The sequence below is a fragment of the Palaemon carinicauda genome, chromosome 14, assembly GCF_036898095.1.
Source record: "Palaemon carinicauda isolate YSFRI2023 chromosome 14, ASM3689809v2, whole genome shotgun sequence".
Lineage (NCBI taxonomy): Eukaryota > Metazoa > Arthropoda > Malacostraca > Decapoda > Palaemonidae > Palaemon > Palaemon carinicauda.
Genome location: NC_090738.1, coordinates 113,610,676 through 113,617,080, shown reverse-complemented (window position 1 = coordinate 113,617,080; position 6,405 = coordinate 113,610,676).

Below are 6,405 nucleotides of genomic sequence, written 5' to 3'. Positions count from 1 at the left end.
AATAAAGGGATTAGATTATTAGTGATAGAAATATTTATAGAATAATATAATGGAAAATAATAAATAATAAATGGGATTAGATTATTTGTCATAGAAATGTTTATAGAATAATATAAAGGAAAATAATAAATAATGAAAGGAATTAGATTATAAGTGATAGAAACGTTTAAAAATTATATAAAACAAAATAACAGCAAAATCAGATCGGTTGTAATCCAAAGAAAAAGCATAAAAAACTTTCATAGAAAAAAGCATAAATATAAAGAAATATATGAAAAGGGAATTTTTGAAAAAAAGAATCGAATACCCAGAAATAAAATGAAAAATATACGAACGATTAAAATATATGACAAATTATCAAAACTGAAATTGAAAAGTACAAAAACTTAGGTTATAATAAGAAAAATTCTCAATTTTGTTAAAAAGAAATAGTTGAACAGGTTATTTTTGAAATGGAAAACGAAAAGTACAAAACCTTAGGTACTAATAATGAAAAATTCAGTTTTGTTGAAAAGAAATAGTTGAAAACAGATTTATTGAAAAGAAGATGTACGAATACCATATAGAAAAAGAAACCGGAATATACAGTGAAAAACATACGAACGATTAAGGTATATAATTAAATCTAGAAACAAAAAAGTACCAAAATTGAGGTAATAATAACGAGATTTCTTGGTATTATTAACAAATGAAATTCATGTAATAAAAAAAACTAGAACAAAAAATCTCCCAAAAATATTCGATGTTACCATGACAATGAAAAACGAAAGTACTGAGAGCAGTTACCCAAAATAGGAAGCAACATGTGTTAGGGAATTACTTTAGAACTAGGCATATCATTTGCATTTTAATCGTCTCTAGAGGCTTCTAGGGAAATAGGAGAACATTAGGTTTTTCCTTTGTTTCTCAAGAAACTATTTACGCTGCATACAAATACCTGTCTCTCCTTTACACATACAAACACACGCACGCACTCAGACACACACACAGATATCTATCTATCTATATATATATATATATATATATATATATATATATATATATATATATATATATATATATATATATATATATATATATGCATGTATACTGTATATATATATATATATATATATATATATATATATATATATATATATATATATATATATATACAGTATACATGCATATATATATATATATATATATATATATATATATGTATGTATGTATGTATGTATATATATATTTATATATATATATATATATATAGAGAGAGAGAGAGAGAGAGAGAGAGAGAGAGAGAGAGAGAGAGAGAGAGAAAGCATAATGGATATAAATTTCTACCTCACATTAGGATCAAACCATAATCTCTTAAAATGATTAGCCATTTCGCTATCAATTATCCGGAGCCTCTGGTGTCGTGATTGATAGCGACCTTTCCAGATGTCATTAGTATGAATTGGAAAACAACTGTATCAGATCTAATGTTTGTATCATTATTTGCATGATTCCTCTAAAAGATAAATTGCTGTAACCTAATCTAACCTAATAACTAATATGTGGTACTGTCCTAATCGATATGCTTTAACCTAACCTAACCTACTAACTACTACGTGGCACTGCCCTTATCAAAACGCTTCAACCTAACCTAGCCTGCCAACTAATATGTAGCACAGCCCTAATCAAAACGCTTTAACTTAACCTAACCTACCAACTAAGAAGTGCCACTGCCTTAATCAAAACGCTTTAACCTAACCTAACCTACCAACTAATACGTGGCACTGCCCTAATCAATCAAAACTCTTTAACCTAACCTAACCCACAAACTAATACGAGGCAATGCCCTTATCAAAACGCTTTAACCTAACTTAACCTAACCTAGCAACTAATACATGGCACTGCCCTTAACAAAACGCTTTAATCTAACTTGACCTAACCTACAAACTAATGCGTGGAACTGCCTTTATCAAAACACTTTAATCTAACTTAACCTAACCTAGCAACTAATACATGGCACTGCCCTTATCAAAACGCTTTAATCTAACTTGACCTAACCTACCAACTAATGCGTGGCACTGCCCTTACCAAAACGCTTTAACCTAGCCTAACCTACCAACTAATACGTGGCACTGCCCAAACCAAAACACTTTAACCTAACCTAACCAACTAGCTAATACATGGCACTGCCTAATCAAATCGCTTTAACCTAACCTAACCTACCAACTAATACGTGACTCTGCCCTAATCATAACGCTTTAACCTAACCTAATCTAACAACTAATACGTGGCACTTCCCTAATCAAAACGCTTTAATCTAACTTAACCTAACCTACCAACTAATATGTGGCATTTCCCTAATCAAAACGCTTTAACCTAATCTAACCTACCATCTAATACGTGGCACTTCCCTAATCAAAACGCATTAACCAAACCTAACTTACCCTAACGACTAATTAGAAAGTTTCTATGAACTCCCTTATACTCATCTTCACTTTCTGATTCAACCTGTCTGCTTTCTCCTCTCACTTGCTCCTTTTGGCTCAAGGATAAATATAGAGATTCCTTACTTTCCAATACCAGAATCCAATCTATTTGACTTGATATAACATACTGGCGTTGCAGTTACTACGGTCACTGATAGCAAACAGATACTATATTAATCTAAAATTTTACTCGACACAAAACTCTTTAGCTATTTAAGATATCAACGAAATTAATACCATTCTTTCTTTGTCACAAATAAATAATGTGATATTTGAATGACATGAGTTTGGCAATAGTATTCCATACAAAATTCCTTAACTATTTACGATATAAACTGAAATCAACACCATTCTTATCTTATAACAAGAAAGTTATGTGAATGACATTTGGAGATCGGTGCAAACATCAGTGGGTCACAATGAGACCCTAAAACCCAACTGCACGACCTGGTTCTCTTATCTCCCTTTATCCCGACCCAAATCCTTTCCTTTCATTAAGGACTGCCCTGATTCCGCGATCGAACATCAATAAAATCTCCCACCACTACCCTTCCTCTCTCTTCCACGCCCCCTCCCCCCCCTAACTCTTCCCCCTCTGGCAATTCTAGCCCTTATTCCCCGAAAGAGGAATCAAACCCCCTCCCCACCCAAAAGCCATGCCACATATGTCTCCCCTCCCCATTCCAACCAGAAAGAATCATTCCTATGTCCCCGATATGTGATGGATGGTTTGGCTGGAATGACAAGTTAGAAAAAAAAAAAAAAAAAAAAAAAAAAAAAAAACCACCGGGGAGAAAAATTGTCAATCTAAAAGTCTAATGACAAGATGTAACGATAGTCTGCTGATACAGGAATCGCTTTGACGTTGAGAAAAAAAAAAAAAAAAAAAAAAAAAATCCATTTGTATTTTTTTGGGAAGGTTGTGTTTTTATTACTTCTATGGGAATCATTCTTCCATTAGCAGACAAGAGTAAAAAGTTTTTGTTTTGTCTTTTAAAAAGATTAGTTTTTCATGAAAGCCCTCTGTGAACATTTATTTCTAAACCAGCAAACATTTCATCAGGATAAAATTGTGCTTTTTACAATTCCTATGAAAATAAAATGGAATATTTCATTTTATTTTAATGACTAAATATAAAATCTATTGTTAGCCAAGAGTTATATTTAACCACCAAACTTGTAAAGAAAATTTGCTTTAGTAATCAACTTTTTGAAATATGTTAATCGTTTGATTTATGAGCGTGAATAAATCTTATTAAAATTCAGTTTATGTCATAAATCATTCTGTTGAATGGAACAAGATGAATAACAGGATAACTTTTTGTGGTTTGAGTGATCCAAGAGACACTGTACACATTACGCAGTTTAAGGTAAGCAAATCTGACCAGTCTTTCTATGCTATTGGAAACGTCCATGCTTGGAAATCACCGGACTGGGGTTCGAGTCCCGGGCAAGCTCGATACTTTCCTGTAGAGTCTGGAACCTCACCATCCTTGTGAGCTAAGGATGGGGAGTTTAGGGAAGCCTATAGGTTTACCTGCTGACTAATCAGCAGTCATTTCCTGGCCCTCCCCAGTCCTAGATTGAGTGGAGAGGGTGCTTAGGCGCTGATCTTATGCATATGGTCAGTTTCTAAGGCATTGTCCTGTCCCTTGCCTCTGCCAATAATGAGATATCAAAAAAAAAAAGAAAAAACAAAGAAAAAAATCATACTTGTAGTAACCCGACTATTTTTTTTTTTTTGGGGGGGGGCAGCAATTCCCGTTTAACCCTCTCCCCATACAAAAACTAACCCAGAAAGGAGATACAGTAAAAAAAACATTGTATAAGAAGTCAGAGGACATTGTAAAAGAAGTCAAAAGACATTGTAAAAGAAGTCAAAAGACATTGTAATAGAAGTCAAAAGACATTGTAAAAGAAGTCCAAGGACATTGTAAAAGACGTCAAAAGACATTGTAAAAGAAAGCAAAAGACATTGTAAAAGGAGTCAAAAGACATTGTACAATAAGTCAAAAGACATTGTAAAAGAAATCAAAAGACATTGTAAAAGAAAGCAAAAGACATTGTAAAAGAAAGCAAAAGACATTGTAAAAGAAGTCCAAGGACATTGTTAAAAAAGTCAAAATTCATTGTAAAATAAGTCAAAAGACATTGTAAAAGAAAGCAAAAGACATTGTAAAAGAAGTCAAAAGACATTGTAATAGAAGTCCAAGGACATTTTAAAAGACGTCAAAAGACATTGTAAAATAAGTCAAAAGACATTGTAAAAGAAGTCCAAGGACATTGTAAATGAAATCAAAAGACATTGTGAAAGATTATTTTTGATTCCTCACATGGCCGGAAGGAAACACTTGGCTCAAGAGTCCTCGTAATTTTTTGTTTCATTTCTATTTGGAATTAAGATTATTTCTGGATGATGATAATACTGCACGTGGAGATTCTACCGTTATGAAATATTAGTGTCAAAGAAGATGTCTGCTGGAAATTACAGCTTGAGAAAATTCAGTTAGTTCAACCACACACAAACACAAGTTAGCAATCATTTCACTACATACGATATTGCGTATTTGTGTACAAATATGCATAGCATATAAATACAAACATACGTATATATATACATATATATATATGTATATATATATATATATATATATACATATGTATATATACGTATATATATATATATATATATGTGTGTGTATTTATATATATGTGTATTTATATAAAGTATATATATATATATATATATATAAATATAAAGAGAGAGAGAGAGAGAGAGAGAGAGAGAGAGAGAGAGATAATATAATTCATCTAAAAATGTTTTAGCAGTTTCATGTGCATATTTATCAAAACCACCCTTACACAGAATTCAAAAAACACAAAACGTGTCAAAAAAAAAAAAAAAAATCCTTGCCTACAGAAGTTGGAAATTTCACGTTAGCAATCTGTCACCCGATCCAGGTTGGGTTTGGGGGATTATAGAAAAATAAACAAAAGCTTTTTCCAGCTGATGCCACTATATTTAGGACGACAGTTTTTTACCAACAACTTTCCCGTCCAAATCCATGACATTCAGATTAGCCAAGTTTTTGTAGTTGTTTTTCCTTTATTTTCCGCGCTGTTGGAATTGAATAGAACGTCACTCACTCTCTCTCTCTCTCTCTCTCTCTCTCTCTCTCTCTCTCTCTCTCTCAAAAAAAAAAAAAAATAAATAAATAAATAAATAAATAAATAAATAAACAAATGAAAAAAACTAAAAAAAACTAAGTGATTACATACATGAATGGGCTCCAAAAGGCACTAGAAAAGTCAGAAGAGCCAGGCCTACATGGCGTAACGTAACCGAGGCCCTTTGCGTCAATTGGCGTGGAAGATGATGAAAATTATAATGACATAAAGGAATAAATAATATTAAAAAAAGGAATAAATTAAAATATTAATATAAAAATATCAGACAACCTCTCTGCTTAGAGAAAGGAAAATTTTTACCAGGCACAAAAACACACACACATACTCTCTCTCTCTCTCTCTCTCTCTCTCTCTCTCTCTCTTAAACGAATAACACATGTAGACTTCAACAACCTCTTCAAACTTAGCTCAAACCTATCCAGACGTACCGGACACAAACTGGATTTGAAAATTCCAGTTACTCAATGTGGTAAAATCTTTACATACAAAATAGCAAATACATGGAACAGACTTCCAGCGGATGTAGTGAATAGTAACACGGTAAACGAATTCAAGAATAAGTTAGACAAGATCATAATAAAAACTCTCTAAACGTTTCAAATAAATCGCTCAACCCAAGAGCAAATGGAGTCGCCGCTGATGGACTAAAAAGTCATTGAGACATCCAAAATCCTTGTAATTTTTTTGTAATTCTCTATCATACAGAAGGGAAAAAGTGAATTATTTGATATTGAGAAAAATCAAATATGTA